The sequence below is a fragment of the Berghia stephanieae genome, chromosome 12 (genome assembly GCF_034508935.2).
Source record: "Berghia stephanieae isolate SIO BIC M18660-M18661 chromosome 12, UCSD_Bste_1.3, whole genome shotgun sequence".
NCBI lineage: Eukaryota > Metazoa > Mollusca > Gastropoda > Nudibranchia > Aeolidiidae > Berghia > Berghia stephanieae.
In genome coordinates, this window is record NC_088371.1 from 37,295,544 (window position 1) to 37,315,977 (window position 20,434).

General features: G+C 38.0%; 1 long non-coding RNA gene across 1 annotated transcript in view; it reads right to left on the minus strand.

Moving 5' to 3' along the window:
• The window catches only part of LOC144958361 (uncharacterized), a 136,015-nt gene that overhangs the window by 30,777 nt on the left and 84,804 nt on the right, over positions 1 to 20,434 (minus strand). The window contains exon 3 of the long non-coding RNA XR_013642406.1: positions 19,718 to 19,781. This is a non-coding gene — a long non-coding RNA (uncharacterized LOC144958361). The remainder of the gene's footprint in view (positions 1 to 19,717; positions 19,782 to 20,434) is intronic.

The window sequence follows — 20,434 nt, forward strand, 5'->3', positions numbered from 1 at the left end:
CTCGAGCACAGGGAAAGTGAATATAGATCATGCCCATTCATTGTGAGAATCATTGGGGCCATTCATTGGCCACGCTATGAAATGTGTGGTACACAAAATAATCCACAACATGATAAGTTGTGAAATCTTCCAGCAATTCCGATTGGTCAATTCGTGGAGTGTGACTCGTTGGTTTGTTTCTAAATAGTCTTCAACAGTCGTAACGTCACTTCCTTCCTAATGACGTATGGTAACTTAGTAACACTGGCTCTAAACTATCGGAACAATGGCGGACGCCGTATGAAATATTTCTCCGGCGAGCTTAAACGCGTATCCAGAGGGAAAAAACCCCATCAATTTGATCATGTTTTGACTTTTACACATTCTGATCACAAGGCATTTGAAAAGGGAATGAAAAGTTCTAGCTAGCATGAAGAATAAAAAGTAATGATTTTCTTTGTTTAGAACCAAGATGGCCGCCGTTGCCGGGCGCGTGACATCAGACTACTGAATCCAATTGGATTCAATAGTCCGACCTCACGTCGCCCAGCAACGGCGGCCATCTTGGTTCTAAACAAAGAAAATCTGTACTTTTTATTCTTCATGCTGGCTAGAACTTTTCATATGTCTTGTGATCAGAATGTGTAAAAGTCAAAACTTGATCATATTTATGATGTTTTTATCTTCTGCATACATTTTTATGCTCGTCTGAGAAATATTTCATAAGGGCGTCCGCCATTGTTCCGATAGTTTAGAGCCAGTGTCATTAGGAAGGAAGTGACGTTACGACTGTTGAAGCGTATTCGGGCCAGGGTCACAGTTACGTCCATAAAACTGACATCATAATCTTTCCGCATTAGGACTTTGGTATGATCGGCGTATTTTCTAAAACCAATGATAAAATTTTCATCAAGAATGGCAAGCGTTGCTTTAATATCTTGTTTTTTGTTGTCAGGAAATGTTCAAATTATGTTTCTGGTTTCATTTCTCATAATCTTAAGTGTTGCTGTTGGATTGGGAGCCCTTGTAACGCCGTTGAGCACGTTTAGGGATATTTCGCTTCATAAATGTCCAAGATATTTCAGGTTTTGTTTTTTTCTTTGAGGGATGGAGAGAGGGGGGGGGGTTGTTTGTTTTTAGAAAAAATAAATGAAAATAGCATTCCTGCTTGAAGGTGACCAAAACTGTAGGCCTTCCAAAGTTCTCATCCTCTTATTTTTTTGTATCGATAGCTTTAGATTCAGATGAGTGGAGATCGATAAGGACATCGTAATGGATAGAAAAAACATTTCTGGACTTAAATAGAAAAGATGTAACTTGATATTCATTGTCGTGTTAGTTTCTTTGATTGCCATTGACGTTTGTGTGTGTTTGTTGTCTTGATTTTCAGTCTAATAGGATTCTATAGATAGTTCGAAGATGACGTCACTCAGGTCTTTGTTATTGTTTTTGCCATCCGCGTTTTTGAGTAATGCTCACTGAACTGTAATAACCTGACTATAAAAGTTCATGGATACACACAGTATTGTGTATTGGTCCGTTTTACTTCCGGATGGCAATGTTATGAGCTTCTTAGCCAAGCGCATACTATCTATTCTACCGTGGTCTTCGTAAAGTTATGGCCCGACACTGACCAAAAAATGACGTCAAAATGCCAGTATTTGGCCACAAAAGAAAACAAATCGTGAGTTGTATTCAATAGTTCAACCAATGAAATAACTTGTTTCCATGAGCTCTACTAACGACAACTCACTAGGCGGTGCAAAAACCAAATAATGACGTCAAACTGCCATTCTTTGACCACAAAAGAAAACAAATCGTGAGTTGTATTCAAGAGTTCAACCAATGGGACTACTTGTTTCCATGAGCTCTACTAACAACAACTCACTCGGCGGTGCAAAAAACAAATAATGACGTCAAACTGCCAGTCCTTTTGGATTTCAGTATCAGGATATAGATAGTATGCGCTTGGCTAAGAAGCTCATAACATTGCCATCCGGAAGTATAACGGACCAACACACAAAACTGTGCGTATCCATGAACGTTTATAGGCGGGTTAATACAGTTCAGTGAGTATTACTCATAAACGCGGATGGCAAAAAACAATAACAAAGACCCAAGTGACGTCATCTTCGAACTATCTATAGATAGAATGCGCTTGGCCAAGGAGTTCACAACATTGCCATCCGGAAATATGACGGACCAACACACAAAACTCTGTGTAACCATGAAGTTTTATAGTCTGGTTAATACAGTTTAGTGAGAACAACTCACAAACGCGGATGGCAAAAACAATAACAAAGGCCTGAGTGACGTCATCTGCATACTATCTATTACATAACGATGGCTACGATTCTACACGGAATGGATGACGTAGACTGACGATGTATTCCAGCCACATGTCGACTAACGACACGATTCCATTGGAACTAGACGGAATCATCGACTTTCCCCAGTGATGACATGTATTTTCTACAAGACAGAATCAATATGGTTTGTCGACACCTTGTTACAATGGGAGCGATCTATAGATAGTATACGCTTGGCTAAGAAGTTCACAACATTGCCATCCGGAAATATATCAGACCAACACACAAAACTATGTGTAACCTTGGACGCTTTATATAGTCTGGTTAATAGAGTTTAGTGAGAATGACTCATAAACGTGGATGGCAAAAAAACAAAACAAAACAAAACAAAACAATAACAAAATCCCGAGTGACGTCAACTTCATTGTATCTATATTCAGGTTTTCGTTCAACCAATTCATCAATCACATGATTTGTTGCTGTCCAACGATTGGACATTTCTGAACAAATGTAAACACGCTGCATTGTTTATGAAAGTTGTAAACATACCCATGTGTCAAGCTGAACAAAATGACCAATCGTAATGTTAGATAGTTCAAACTCTGTGAACACTTTTCACGACCAATGACCTCGATATATGGAAAGTTAATATAGATCATTCACATTAGAATCTAAAATTCAACTCTTCAAGATTAAGTTAAAGACAGATAAAGTTGTCTGAATTATAAATGTAAATGTTGCTGCTCGAAGCTCGAAGAAATAAATAATAATATGAAATCGAATGTACGCTTCAATTTATAACAACGCCACTACCACATTATCTCATTCATCTGTAGTGTTTCATTCATCCTGTTTTGTTGATAAAGGGGAAACCCGAAACGTTTATTTGATCTGTTTTTGTAATTAAATTGAAGCTTACATTCAATTTCACATTATCATTTATTTCTGAATTATAAGAAGGATCTATTGACATCTAAACAAAAGAGTTTTTAATTACTTTTTTTTTCAACGCAATTGTTAGACCCCTCTAGAATATTGACAGTCTGTGTGGCATCCCCAAATGCAAGGATTCCTGGAAAGAGATGGAACATTTCTAATGAATACCCAGATAAATTCTCTCTATCTCACCTCTTCACTGGAAAAACAAAACCTGGCCTCACAGACTGACTGGTCACAAACTCCTCAGAGTTGAACACATATTATGAAGAATAGAGGACACGGCCGTTGCATTCACAATTGGATTCAATAGTCTGATGTCACGCCGCACGGCAACGGCGGCCAACTTGGTTCTAAACAAAAAAAATCATTACTGTTTATTCTTCATGCTGGCTAGAACTTTTCATATGCCTTGTGATCAGAATGTATAAAAGTCAAAACATCATCAGATTCATAATGTTTTTTTTTTTCCTCGGGATACGCTTTTATACTCGCCTGGGAAATATTTCATACGGGCGTCCGCCATTGTTCCGATAGTTAAGAGCCAGTGTTACTAAGTTACCATGCGTCAAGGAAGGAAGTGACGTCATGACTGTTGAGGTCAATTGTTAGACCCCTCTAGACTATTGATTGTGTGGCATCCCCAAATGCACAGATTTCTGGAAAAACAAAACCTGGCCCCACAGACTGACTGGTCACAAACTTCTCAGATTTGAACACATATTATGAAGAAGAGAGGACACGGCCGTTTCATTCATAATTCATACAAACATCAGTAATTTAAAAACAAATTATGCCTTTTCCGCCACGTCATCATAAGACATCGTCGCCTAGGCATTCCACGAAGGAATATAAATAATTCATCAAACAAGATGTCTGATGTCAACAGGAATCACGCATGTTGTCCAAGTGAGCAAATTGGGGGTTAATAATCTTGCTCAAGGAAAAAAAAAAACGAAGTGCCTGAAGTGGGGCTCGAACCCGGGTCATTCCGGGTCACAGTGCAATGCCTTAACCACTCAGCCACTTCGCCCACCGAAACATCAGGAAAGCTACGTTAAAACTGACTTCCTACAGAACTACCAGGGGACACAATCTGATAGAATGACAACCGAATCACCGCCCGACCCTTTTTTTATTTTTAAAAAATCAATGGGCGGAGTATTTTGCCAGATCTTCTTCTTCTTCAAGTACCAAATCTGTGCCAGACATCGGTGATCATGGTACGCCATTCATCTCTCTGATCAGATAACCTCAGAAAACTAATATTACTTTTCTCTTTCTTTGTCACCCAGCTGTTCAAACTATTCAAATATGTTTTTCTTTGTCTACCTTTGCTCTTTTTACCTTCTATCTTTCCTGTGAGAGCAAGATGTTCAATACATTTAAGTCGATTTAGGTGCCCTAAAAATTGCATTTGTTTTTTTCTCATTGTACGAATTAATAACCTTTTAGTTTCAGCTTGCTCTAATACTTCTTAATTAGTTTTCTTCTCTGTCCATGAGATTCTTAACATCCTTCTAAGAAACCACATTTCTGCTGCCTCCAGTTTCTTTCTAATGTCTTCTGTAATTGTCCAGCTTTCACACCCATGTATAGGCCTTCAAAACTCTATATTTTGTTCTCATTAGATTTCTTCTCTGTCCATGAGATTCTTAACAGTTTGCCAGTTGAGGTAGTTAGATCTCCTTTTGTAAACTCTTTCAACAACCCACCGGATACATTGTGGAAACGGGTGGATGATATGGTAGTAGTATAGTTCGGCTACACTTCTATGTTCAAGGTATCAATCCGGGTTCGGAAGTCATCATTACATTTGTTGATGGTTTCAAATCCCCCTTCAAGTTTTGTCTCTGGGCAATCTAGTACGAGGTAGTTTGCATCTTGTGGTGCTTGGTTGCACTTTGGGCATGTTGGTGATTCTTGGAGCCCCCATTTGTGTATTTTGGCAGCTGTTCTTGTATGTTTTGATTATATGTTATCCAGAGTGTTATAATACGCTTCAACAGTTGTAACGTCACTTCCCTCGTAATGACGCATGGTAACTTAGTAACTGGCTCTAAACTATCGGAACAATGGCGGACGCCCTTATGAAATAATTCTCCGACGAGCATAAAAGCGTATCCTGATCATGTTTTGACTTGTACACATTCTGATCACAAGACATATGAAAAGTTCTTGTCGGCATGAAGAATGAAAAGTAACGGTTTTCTTTGTTTAGAACCACGTCGCGCGTTGTGGGCGACGTGCATCAGACATTGCATCATATTGAACTGTAGGATGTGTTTAAAGGGAGGTTATGTAATTTAATCACCACAGTTAGAAGGAGCAAACTGTCATGGATTGGCAATTGAGGCTGAAGACTGTGCAGACGTGATGGTGGGTGCCTTAAAGAAAAGAAGAAGAGGAGAAGAGAAGAGAAGAAGAAGGAGAGAAGAGAGGAGAAAAGAAGAAGAAGAAGAAGAAGAAGAAGAAGAAGAAGAAGAAGAAGAAGAAGAGAAGAAGAAGAAGAAGAAGAAGAAGAAGAGAAGAAGAAGAAAAGAAGAAGAAGAAGAAAAGAAGAAGAGAAGAAGAAGAAGAAGAAGAAGAAGAAGAAGAAGAAGAAGAAGAAGAAGAAGAAGAAGAAAGAAGAAGAAGAAGAAGAAGAAGAAGAAGAAGAAGAAGAAGAAGAAGAAGAAGAAGAAGAAGAAGAAAGAAGAAGAAGAAGAAGAAGAAGAAGAAGAAGAAGAAGAAGAAGAAGAAGAAGAAGAAGAAGAAGAAAGAAGAAGAAGAAGAAGAAGAAGAAGAAGAAGAAGAAGAAGAAGAAGAAAGAAGAAGAAGAAGAAGAAGAAAAGAAGAAGAAGAAGAAGAAGAAGAAGAAGAAGAAGAAGAAGAAAGAAGAAGAAGAAGAAGAAGAAGAAGAGAGAAGAAGAAGAAAGAAGAAGAAAAAGAAGGAAAGAAGAAGAAGAAGAAGAAGAAGAAGAAGAAGAAGAAGAAGAAGAAGAAGAAAGAAGAAAGAAGAAGAAGAAGAAGAAGGAAGAAGAAGAAGAAGAAGAGAAGAAGAAGAAGAAGAAGAAGAAGAAGAAGAAGAAGAAGAAGAAGAAGAAGAAGAAGAAGAAGAAGAAGAGAGAAGAAGAAGAAGAAGAAGAAGAAGAAGAAGAAGAGAAGAAGAAGAGAAGAAGAAGAAAGAAGAAAGAAAAGAAGAAGAAAGAAGAAGAAGAAGAAGAAAGAAGAAGAAGAAGAAGAAAAGAAGAAGAAAGAAGAAGAAGAAGAAGAAGGAAGAAAGAAGAAGAAGAAGAAGAAGAAGAAGAAGAAGAAGAAGAAGAAGAAGAAGAAGAGAAGAAGAAGAAGAAGAAGAAGAAGAGAAGAAGAAGAAGAAGAAGAAGAAGAAGAAGAAGAAGAAGAAGAAGAAGAAGAAGAAGAAGAAGAAGAAGAAGAAGAAGAAGAAGAAGAAGAAGAAGAAGAAGAAGAAGAAGAAGAAGAAGAAGAAGAAGAAGAAGAAGAAGAAGAAGAAGAAGAAGAAGAAGAAGAGGAAGAAGAAGAAGAAGAAGAAGAAGAAGAAGAAGAAGAAGAAGAAGAAGAAGAAGAAGAGGAAGAGAAAGGAAAGTTTGGATGGACAATATCAAGGAATGGACATGAATGAAAATGGAAGAACTCTTGGAGAAAGTCAACAATAGAGAGGAAAGTGGTGAGCCTACGATCATCAGATCATGGGATGAATGAATGAATGAATGAATGAATGAATGAATGAATGAATGAAATTTGATGTAACATTTATTGAATGTTTCTTGGAATTGTATTGATGAAAAGACAGCAAATTGCCTTTCAGACCATGGAAAAGAAAAGAAAATACAAATATCCATGTATATAGTCCAACTTTGTAGACTACGAATTTAGTCAACTATAAACCAATGCGATTCAATAGTCTGATGTCACACCGCCTGGCAACGGCGTCCATCTTGGTTCTAAACAACGAAAATCATTACTTTATATTCTTCATGCTGGCTAGAACTTTTCATATACCTTGTGATCAGAATGTGTAAAAGTCAAAACATGATAAAATTTATGTTTTTTTTCCTCTGGATGCGCTTTTATGCTCGCAGGAGAAATATTTCATACGGGCGTCAGCCATTGTTCCGATAGTTTAGAGCCAGTGTTACTAAGTTACCATGCGTCATTATGAAGGAAGTGACGTTACGACTGTTGAAGAGTATTATAAATCGTATTATGTGAAATCAACAAACTTAGTGGTTAGCGTCCGCCTGGTATTCCATATGTTCTTTATTGATTCATACTTCATGAAGATGAGAGATTGAAATGGGACAGACGAATAGTAGGGTGGTGATTAAAAATTAAAAAATTAAAATTAAATTAAAATGAGGCTTATATAGCGCAATATCCACTAAATGTGCTCAAAACGCGTTACAAGGGGTCCCTGGTCAACAGCAACATTTAACTAGTAGGACGGGATATGACGCCTGTTAGGCGATATTACAATTTTTCGGACAAAGACAACAACGCTGTTAACGGCCAGGTACTCATTTTACACCTGAGTACGGTGAGAGAATGTGAGTAAAGAGTCTTTTCCAAGAACTCAACTATGCGCCGAGCGCCAGGCTCGAACCGTGGACCTTCCGATCCGAAAGCGAGTGTCATACCACTAGACCACATAACCCCACTTAATGAAGATGAGAGATTGAAATGGGACAGACGAATAGTGTGGTGATAACGTTAAAATTCACGAGGACAACATTCGTGTCTGGACTAAATCTAAACATCTCTCATTTTCTATATGTGACCCCTCTTCTCAAAATGGCATTATGTCGGGATGGACCAGATGCTAAAAAATCAAATTATAGTTAAATTGGTCAAAAATATGAAACATTGGTATTTAGCACAGTAGAATATGATATTCATTCTCCTCTATAAAGCACATAAACTCAACTTAAGTCTGATATTTCTGGCTACAAATCCCATTTTCAGCATCTTAATCATCCCGACTTAATACCGTTTTGAGACGAAGGGTCACATATGGGTGCCCCCTCCCCCCCCGCCCCTTCTCCCCCTATTTTGCCATCATCCAGACACCACGTGACCGGGGTCTAATAGTGACTATTCTAGAGAGATGCTGATTGGGACAAATGACGTGGACTTATCTATGATTGGATATGATGGACTTATCGACTTTTCCCCTATAAAGGACATACTTCATCAGACGAGATCAATATGCTACACAATCACACACTTCAACATCCAAAACCTGGTCTTGTCTGTCGCAATTTGACATAATGCATTATTCAGATTGGTCAGGAAAACGTTCAATGTGACAAATTTGACATAATGCATTATTCAGATTGGTCAGAAAACGTTCAATGTGACAAATTTGACATAATGCATTATTCAGATTGGTCAGAAAACGTTCAATGTGACAAATTTGACATAATGCATTATTCAGATTGGTCAGAAAACGTTCAATGTGACAAATTTGACATAATGCATTATTCAGATTGGTCAGAAAACGTTCAATGTGACAAATTTGACATAATGCATTATTCAGATTGGTCAGAAAACGTTCAATGTGACAAATTTGACATAATGCATTATTCAGATTGGTCAGAAAACGTTCAATGTGACCAATTTGACATAACACATTATTTAAGTTGGCCAGACAACTTTAAATGTGACCAATTTGACATAACACATTATTTAAGTTGGCCAGAAAACTTTAAATGTGACCAATTTGACATAACACATTATTTAAGTTGGCCAGAAAACTTTCAATGTGACCAATTTGACATAACACATTATTTAAGTTGGCCAGAAAACTTTCAATGTGACCAATTTGACATAACACATTATTTAAGTTGGCCAGACAACTTTCAATGTGACCAATTTGACATAACACATTATTTAAGCTAGCCAGACAACTGTAAATGTGACCAATATTCTTTAATCGGTATAATATCATAGGGATGTACCAGATACCGAAAAGTCAATTTACAAAACTATGAAATCTATAATTTTGGGAAAAACATTTTTTTCACGAAAAATTCAATATTCAGATCACTTTGACCTAACCACACCCCCCCTAACCTTTAACACAAAGGACGTGACAAGACGCCTAGTATTCGATATTACTAATTTTTAGACAGATACAAAACTTCTATCGGCCAGGTACTCAGTTTACACTTGAGTATGATGAGAGAATATTATGAGTAAAGATCCTTTTCCAAGGACTGACATATTCGTGGCTTGCGAGTGTCAAACCAAAAGAACACATTGCCGCACAAAATAATACGGTTATGAATTGGTGGGTCACATATCGATTGATCAAAACGAATTTCAAATAGCAAATAAAGAAAACAAGTCCAACCCGATACGTCTTTAAAGAAGTCCCAGGTTTGATCTGTCTTCGTGATATTGGCAAGTCGAGAGTTCCCGTATTGGATCGATCTTCGAAGTAGTGAGAGGTCGAGAGCCGCCATATTTCTTTATATGAAACTGTGGAACCTAACTACTTTCGTCTTCATTCATCACGTGATGTGACGTAGATCAACCTTGACTTGTTGACGGAAAAATTAATAAAAGGTCAGGGTTTCTTTAAAAAAAAAGATTATAAACGGAATTAGAAATACTATATTCTACTTCTCCTATACACACATAACACACAAGCACACACACACACACACACACACACACACACACACACAAAACACACACACTCACACGAACACACATGCAAACAAACACACATGAGCGCGCGCGCACAAGCAATATGGATGGTATAACTGCGGTATCATGTGACATCTCAACGCCTTTTTGGGATATTCCCTATCGGACTTACACGAACACCAACCTTAGTCCCGCCTCTTGTATGTTCTGATCGGCATTAGGGAGGATTTTGGTTGACGTCAGACTGCATCATTGTTTAAAGCATCAACGTTAATTCTTTATATGCGGTAATTGCGTCTATACAAATCATATATGTGGCCCCACCGTATTAATAATAATAATAATAATAATAATAATAATAATAATAATAATAATAATAATAATAATAATAATAATAATAATAATAATAATAATAATAATAATAATAATAATAATAATAATAATGAGCATATTTCCATATCGCCTTTCGTCGAAACCTTAACGCGATAAGTGGTATGGGATGCACCACACAGGCATCTTATTGGGGCATATATATATTATATATATGTATATATATATATATATATATATATATATATATATATATATATATATATATATACATACATATATGGTGGAATACAGCCAATGTAACAGACAAGTCCAATGAAATAAATGTTTTTCTGGACAGAAACATCCAAACATGCTCTAAGTAATTAAAGCAAGCTGTTTACATACCATTATTCCAACCTATAATGAACACACAGATCGTAGCCATCGTTAAGTTATAGCCTGACACTGAAACCCAAAAAAGGACTGGCATTTTGACGTCATTATTTGGTTTCTTCACCGCCTAGTGAGTTGTCGCTAGTAGTGCTCATGGAAACAAGTGATCCCATTGGTTGAACTATTGAATACAACTCACGATTTGTTTTCTTTTGTGGCAAAAGACTGACATTTTGACGTAATTTTTGGTCAGTATCAGGCCATAACTGATACTGACCAAATTATTACGTCAAAATGCCAGTCTTTTGCCACAATAGACAACAAATCGTGAGTTGTATTCAATAGTTCAACCAATGGGACCACTTGTTTCCATGAGCACTACTAGCGACAACTCACTAGGCGGTGCAGAAACCAAATAATGACGTCAAAATGCCAGTCCTTTTGGATTTCAGTATCAGGATATAGATAGTTTGCGCTTGGCTAAGAAGTTCATAACATTGCCATCCGGAAGTATAACGGACCAACACACAAAACTGTGAGTAACCTTAAAGGTTTATTTTCTGGTTAACACAGTTTAGTGAGAATTACTCACAAACGCGGATGGCAAAAAACAATAACAAAAGCCTGAATGACGTCATCTACGTTCTATCTATAACATAACGATGGCGACGCACAAATGCAGTTTGCGATCCGGCAACACCATTAAACCTAATCCAAATTGAAATGGTTTAAATGCAGCTCGCCCAGCGCCAGACAATTTCAATGTGTGATCAACATGCTGAAATATCTTTGCTGGCCAACAGCAGTGGAAGAAAGAAGGAAACACTTAGATAGTATGCGCTTAGCTAAGAAGCTCACACCATTGCTATCCGGAAGTATAACGGACAACACACAAATCTATGTTAACCTTGAACGTGTTTAGTCTGGCTGATACACACTGTTTAGTGAGAATAACTCATGAACGCGGATGGCAAAAAAACCCTCCAATTAACCGATAGACAACCACGCCTCTCGGGCAATCGTCATAATGTAAACAATGACAGTGATTGGTAGACACAGCAAACTACACAGGTTTTACTATCGATGGTATGTGTTAAGTAAAATACCCACATGTTTTACCGCTTGATTAGTAGAATCAGCACAGAAAAGTATGTGTAAACTTAAACGTTTTTAATATGATCGAGAAAACTATGTGATAACTAGTCACCCATTTGTCAATATAAAAACAATAACAACGATCAGATGGAGGTCGAATTCGTTCACGTTATTGTTTATAAACAACCAACTATGTTTGTCCGAGCACGTGTGAAGGTGTGTTACAAATTCAATGTTTTGATTGGTGAAAAATCTACTGGTTAATAACCTGAGTGACCTCAACTTCATACTATCTATATAACATCCTTCACTCTCCATTTTGTTCTTCTTGTTGCAGTTGTTCACGTGTCCAAAAAAGTTTTTTTTTTTCCGTCAGTCTTTCCAAGTGACTCTTTTTGTACCCCTGCCCCTCCCCCTCATTCTTTCTCTCTCTCTCTCTCTCTCTCTCTCTCTCTCTCTCTCTCTCTCTCTCTCTCTCTCTCTCTCTTTCTTTCTCTCTCTCTCTCTCATTCTCTCTCTTTCTCTCTCTCTCTCATTCTCTCTCTTTCTCTCTCTATTTCTCTCTCTCTCTCTCTCTCTCTCTCTCTCTCTATCTATCTCTCAAACAGCAATACAATCTCTTTCTTTCTCATGTTTTACACTATTCACACACACACACACACACACGCACACACACACACACACACACATACACATGGACAATAACACAAGAGGCATGACTAACCATCTGTTTCTATTCAGGTTGATATAAAACGAACGCCAAATAGGCGTATTTGGGTTGATCTATAGATAGAATGCGCTTGGCCAAGGAGTTCACAACATTGCCATCCGGAAGTATAACGGACCAACACACAAACTCTGTGTAACCATGAACTTTTATAGTCTGGTTAATACAGTTTAGTGAGAACAACTCACAAACGCGGATGGCAAAAACAATAACAAAGGCCTGAGTGACGTCATCTGCATACTATCTATAGATAGTATGAAGTTGACGTCACTCAGGTCTTTGTTATTGCTTTTTGCCATCCGCGTATATGAGTAATTCTCACTAAACTCTATAAACCAGACTATAAACGATCTTGGTTACACAAAGTTTTGTGTGTTGGTCCATTATACTTCCGGATGGCAATGTTGTGAGCTTCTCAGCCAAGCGCATACTATCTATATTCTTATCGTAATTATATACTCAATTCCAGTATTGAATTCTTGTTGATACCACGAAAGTAGATTGTATTACGGGCCAGTGTGGCTCAGCGGTTCGGTCTTTGCTTCGTACACGGAATGTACCGAGTTCGATCACCCGCGGTTGCGATGTGTGGCCTTGAGCAAGTCACCTTGCCCAAGCTCAATTTGCGGCGCTATACTGCGTCTAACGCCTTGGTAATTCCAGTCTTCCCTATGAATAGACTCTGGAGACAAAATTCCCCTATGGTATGAATAAAGGAAATTTATTTTATTATTTATCTATTTATTTATTTATCTATTAAATTGAGATTTGAGCTTTATAAAGCCCAATATCCGCTAAATGTGCTCAAAGCTTTTTACAAGGGGTCCATGGTCAACAGCAACATTTAACATGTAGGACAGGACATGACGCCTGATAGGCGATATTACAATTTTTTGGACAAAGACAACGCTGTTAACGGCCAGGCACACATTTTACACCTGAGTACGGTGAAAGAGCCTTTTCCAAGGACTCAACTATGCGCCGAGCGCGAGGGTCGAACCCAGGACCTTCCGATCCAAAAGCGAGTGTCATACCACGAGACCACATAGCCGCACGATTTATTATTCTATGAATTACAAGCCACAATGTTTTGTGAATTCCATGATATTTCTGTCAATACCTCATGCTGGGAATCAATTAATATTGTTTAAAAACATTCACGGTTTTCCCCACATCGCTCTACATTTCAATAAAGAAATGGAACAAATAATATGACAATCCGATCTCCCACACACCGAACGTCATAAGGAGATTGTGGTTAACCCTTTAGAGTCCGAGGTCGATTTAACTTCATCGTGATTTTATACCATTTTATCCAAAAGCCATTAACAACAATGCGACTGGGTTCGTAGCCATCGTGAAGTTATAGATAGTTCGAAGATGACGTCACTCAGGCATTTGTTATTGTTTTTTTGCCATCCGCGATTATGAGTACTTCTCACTAATCTGTATTAACCAGACTATAAACTTTCAAGATTACACATAGATTTGTGTGTTGGCCCGTTATACTTCCGGATGGCAATGTTGTGAGCTTCTTAGCCAAGCGTATAATATCTATAGCCTGACACTGAAACCCAAAAGACTGGCATTTTGATGTCATTATTTGGTTTTTGCACCGCCTAGTGAGTTGTCGTTAGTAGAGTTCATGGAAACAAGTGGTCCCATTGGTTGAACTATTGAATACAACTCACGATTTGTTTTCTTTTGTGGCAAAAGACTGGCATTTTGACGTCATTTTTTGGTCAGTGTCAGGCCAAAGGTAGAATGCGCTTAGCCAAGGAGTTCACAACATTGCCATCCGGAAGTATAACGGACCAACACACAAACTCTGTGTAACCATCAACTTTTATAGTCTGGTTAATACAGTTTAGTGAGAACAACTCACAAACGCGGATGGCAAAAACAATAACAAAGGCCTGAGTGACGTCATCTGCATACTATCTATAGATAGTATGCGCTTGGCTAAGAAGCTCATAACATTGCCATCCGGAAGTATAACGGACCAAAACACAAAACTGTGTGCATCCATGAACGTTTATAGTCTGGTTAATACAGTCCAGTGAGCATTTCTCATAAAGGCGGATGGCAAAAAACAATAACAAAGACCTGAGTGACGTAATCTTCGAACTATCTATAAATAGTTCTTAGTTGACGTCACTCAGGTCTTTGTTATTGTTTTTGCCATCCGCGTTTGTCAGTGATTCTCACTAAACTGTATTAACCAGACTATAAACGTTCATGGATACACAGTTTTGTGTGTTGATTCGTTATAGTTCCGGATGGCAATGTTATGAGTTTCTTACCCAAGCGCATACTATCTATCTCAGTTAACGATGGCTACCCTCGGTTGTTCATTGAATCATCGTGTTACTGCCTTCTTCGCGAAAACGATGAAATTTGCAGTCAGTTGTAGCCCGTGTATGTGGTCTAGTGGTATGACACTAGCTTTCGGATCGGAAGGTCCTGGGTTCGAGCCACGCGCTCGGCGCATAGCTGAGTCCTTGGAAAAGACTCTATACTCATATGCTCTCACAATACTCATGTGTAAAATGAGTACCTGGCCGTTAACAGCGTTGTCTTTGTCCGAAAAATTGTAATATCGTCTAACAAGCGTCATGTCCTGTCCTACATGTTGAATGTTGCTGTTGACCAGGGACCCCTTGTAAAGCGCTTTGAGCACATTTAGTGGATATTGCGCTATGTAAAGCAGAATTAATTTTTTCTTTTTTAAAAACAAACGGAGTAATTATCTTTTGAAAGAAATGGCATTGAAACGACATTGAAAAGGTTAACTCACTCAACCCTAACACCGACTATATCGTAGCTTACCCAGGTTAATTTTACCCCATGCCTATTTATTACATTTTTCTGAGACAAATTATAGCCGTAGATAGTATCAAAGCTAATGATTTTAGTTTTTACATGTTAATGGTAGTTGAATAAAACTATATATATACATGCTCATTTTAATATATTTTTTTTCCAATTTTGAAACGTAGCAAAAGTCTTTAGGATTGAGTGGGTTAAGAATTGTGGGGTTTTATTGATGATGTCATTAAGATGTGATTGTGGGGAATTGATGTCGTCCTTGATAGAGATATTATGGTTGATGGAGTGACGTCAATTAGGCGAATCGCCGCATGGGGGTTAACAACATGACACAATAGGGAATGAGATTAGCGGAAGAGTAGCGTCCCTTGATTGGACGTCACCTTAAAGAGAGAACGTCAAAATGGTTTTTCGCATGCGTCTCTCTCGTCCTCGCTTTAGGTGAAGTGTCTCATGCCGCACAAACAACATGACGTTCTCTCTGTAATAACTTTTCCGCTCGTGACTTCCAATCAAGGGACGCTACTCTTCCGCTAATCTCATTCCCTATACGATGATTTTATTGTAGTATGGACGTGATGTGATTTGTGAGGCGGGCTGAGAAAACCCGGGAAGATGCGCCAAGCTTCAATGGGAGCGATCTATAGATAGTTCGAAGATGACGTCACTCAGGTCTTTATTATTGTTTTTTGCCATCCGAGTTTATGAGTAATGCTCACTGAACTGTATTAACCTGACTATAAACGTTCATGGATACACACAGTTTTGTGTGTTGGTCCGTTATACTTCCGGATGGCAATGTTATGAGCTTCTTAGCCAAGCGCATACTATCTATATTCATGTTTTCGTCAAACCAAGTTATCGATCACATGATTTGTTGCTGTCCAACAATTGGATGCTTCTTAACAAATGTAAACACGCTGCTTTGTTTATGAAAATTGTACACATACTCATGTGTCATTCTGAATAAAATGACCAATCGTGATTCTAGATATTTCAAAAGATGTGAATACTTTTCACTATGTGGATCATTTTGAGCGCGCTTTGCAAAGTGACCAATGACCTCGAGCACATGGAAAGGGAATATAGATCATGCCGATTCGAGATAAGAGCCAAAATCGAAGATAAATTGTTTCCCATAGCAACAATTTTTATTGAGAAAAAAATTCATAACTTGGGTTCTAATAGACAAAGAAAAAAAATTTAAAGTGGTAAATGATCAGAAAGATGTGGTCTACACGACTGCATACAAAACGAAGGAAAGAGTAAAAATGGAAAGACTTCCTATGGGAACGAAACAGACAATGGACGTTTCGGGTACAAACCCTTCGTCAGCACAACAGTACACAACTAAACGTGGAAAACAAATAAAATATAATGAAAAATAACTTGTAGGAATAATGAACCAGGATGTTTTCATTCGTCTAACCCAAATCTATCTATCTATATCTATTGTCAAGTATCTCCCGTTATGTGACAACAACAATTGATGAATTCACCAACAACACGTTTTATGTGTTGATTCGTGAACGATATTCATGACACACCGACAGGCTTGGGACAACAGTTTGGATAGGGTTGAACGCATTCAGAAAGAATTGAAATTACTCACCCCCCCCCCCCCCCCCCCAACCCCCAACACCCCATTCAAACTTTTTGAATCTCACAAAGCAATAACCCCGAATGAAATGAATGCTCGTTCACAATGGCAGTGTTTCCTAAATTGCATTGACTATCCAGAATACAATTGTAAAATTCGCTTTCTGACGAGAGGTGATTGTTTCGCGTCTATTGTTTTTGGAAAAATGACAAAAGATTGAATTAAACGTATCTAGATCTAAACTTCTTTTATATTTTTTCCCCACTGAGAGTAAATGCTTTTAAAAACGGTTTATATTTTTACAACACAGAGAGATATTTGCATCGTATATAGGTTATGCGATCATTGTGATCAATGGGAGTGATCTATATTCGTGTTTTCGTCCAACCAGGTCATCAATCACGTGATTTGTTTAGGTTCAACGATTGGATATTTCTTAACAAATGTAAACAGGCTGCTTTGTTTACAAAAGTTATAAACATACCCATGTGTCAAGCTGAACAAAATGACCAATCGTGATGTTAGATATTTAAAAATCTGTAAACACTTTTCACTATGTGGGTCACTTTGAACACATTTTGCAATGTGACAAATGACCTCGAGCACATGGAAAGGTAATATAGATCGTGCCCATTGTAGATTCCAACACAACACAACATTGCCATCCGGAAGTATAACGGACCAACACACAAAACCATGTGTAACCTTGAACGTTTATAGTCTGGTCAATAAATTTTAGTGAGAATACTCTTCAACAGTCGTAACGTCACTTCCTTCCTAATGACGCATGGTAACTTAGTAACACTGGCTCTAAACTATCGGAACAATGGCGGACGCCCGTATGAAATATTTCCCCGACGAGTAAAAAAGCGTTTCCAGAGAAGAAAAAACATAAATTTGATCATGTTTTGACTTTTACACATTCTGATCACGAGGCATGAAAAAAGTTCTTGCCAGCTCGAAGAATAAAAAGTAATAATTTTCTTTGTTTAGAACCAAGATGGCACCGTTGCCGGGCGGCGTGACATCAGACTACTGAATCCAATTACTCATAAACGCGGATGGCAAAAAAAAAAACAAAAACAAAACAAAACAAAAAATAATAACAAAGACCCGAGTGACGTCAACTTCATTTTATCTATAGAAAGAGGTTTATTATTTTTTTTGTTAATGACATAACATTCTGGACAGCAAGCAATTGTCATTTGTATTGGATTCCATAGATCACGGCCTTTGGTGTCAGCACGTTGAGAGATAAGTGTCACTAACACTATCATATAATACTTCATACAGCTATCATAAAGAATGATCGAAAATGCAATTTACAGGTCACCGTGATCTGTCTGTGAGGCAGCTGTGGTGAGATTTGTTTTTCTCTATAGATAGAATGAAGTTGACGTCACTCAGGTCTTTGTTATTGTTTTTTGCCATCCGCGTTTTTTTGAGTAATGCTCACTGAACTGTATAAACCCGACTATACGTTCAAGGTTACACATATTTTTGTGTGTTGGTCTGTTATGTCCTACGGGTGGATGTTGTGAGTATTTTAAACGCAGGGCATGAATATTTTTAAACGCAGGGCATGAATATAAGTATCTAAGAATGTCACGACTAATAGGATTCAATAGTCGTAACGCCACTTCCTTCCTAATGACGCATGGTAACTTAGCAACACTGGCTAACACAGTCCTGACGATGGCTAATTGGGCCTGAAACATTAATGTAGACTGTCTCAAACATTGCACATGCGGTAAATATTAAAATAATATCTATTTATCTATCTATCTATCTATCTATCTATCTATCTATCTATCTATCTATCTATCTATCTATCTATCTATCTATCTATTTTATCTATCTGTCTCTCTCTATCCCTCAACTCTATTTACCCCTCCCCCCCCCCACCTCTTTCTCTCTCACAATGAGTACGTACGTGCGTGCGTGTGTGTATGTGTGTGATCGTACTCGTGTGTGCTTTTGAGTGTGTGTGTGTGTGTGTGTGTGTATGTTCGTCTCTTGCCTCAAAGTTTCAAAGTACAGAATCACACAGATTCAGGCAATTCTTCAGAGGCCACAAAGCTGCAGTTTTTATCGGTAAACGGACAATGTCAATGGGCATGATTTATACTACATTTCCACGTGCTCGCGGTCATTGGTCACATTGGAAAATGTGCTCAAAGTGACCCACATAGTGAAAAGTGTTCACAGTTTTTGAAATATCTATCATCACGATTCGTCATTTTGTTCAGCTTGACACATGGGTATTTTTACAACTTTCATAAACAGAGCAGCGTGTTTACATTTCTGAAGAAATATCCAATCGTTGGACAGCAACAAATCATGTGATTGATGACTTGGTTGGACGAAAACATGAATATAGATCGCTCCCATTGTTAGCTGCCTTTAGGATGATAAGGCGTAACGTAAAGTACTTCCCGCCAGATCTAAGATATCCCTCCTGAGAGGACACGTTAAAAACTAAATATCGAATTTACCCTGGCTACTGGCTGGAGACACATAACAATACATAAGTTCCTTAATTTCGTTTCCTGAAATCTTGAAAATGCAAATCATAAATTACAATGGGAGCGATCTATATTCATGTTTTCGTCCAACCTAGTCATTGGTCACATGATGTGTTGCTGTACAACGACTGGACATTTCCCAATAAATGTAAACACGTTGATTTGTTTATGAAAGTTGTGAAAATACCCATGAGTCATGCTGAGCAAAATGACCAATTGTGACGCTGGATATTTCTCAAACTGTGAACACTTTTCACTATGTGGGTCATTTTGAACACATTTTGCAATGTGACCAATGACCTCGAGCACATGGAAATGTAATATAGATCGTGCCTATTATCCAAAGATTAAGAATTCTTACCCTGATTCCTTTCAATGTGAAGCTTTGTCAATCTGGAACTCGTGATCTTGTAAGATATCCAGTTCTGGAAATTCAATGAAAATCGAAAGAAATGAAATGTCATATCTATATTTAGTAACACCAATGACCTCATATCTTTTTATAAACAAAAGCCCTTAATTATTGGTTCCGTAAAAAAAATATGGAGCTTTTATATAGCGCAATATCCACTAAATGTGCTCAAAGGGCTTTACAAGGGGTTCCCCTGACCACCAGCAACACGTAACATGTAGAACGAAACATGACGCCTGTTAGGCGATATTAAATTTATTTTCTGACAGAGGCAACGCTGTTAAAGACCAGGTACTCATTTATACACATGTGTGCGGGGAGAGAATGTGAGTAAAGAGTCTTTTCCAAGGACTCAACTATGCGTCGAGCGAGGCTCGAACCTAGGACCTTCCGATCCGAAAGCGAGTGTCACACCACAAGACCACATCAACGCACAGACATAACAATCCTAATCTTAATACAAATACTGATTCTCTATTCTTACAGCCTTCAAGCAACTGACAGAGTTTTCATTAACAATATATTGCAGTTGACATTTATTAAACTGCTGATCTTAAAACAGGATGGTTTTTATTAAAACTCCTTTCACATTGAACTTTGCGCTTTTATATAGCGGAGTATCCACTAAACGTGCTCAAAGCGCTTTACAAGGGGTCCCACTGACCA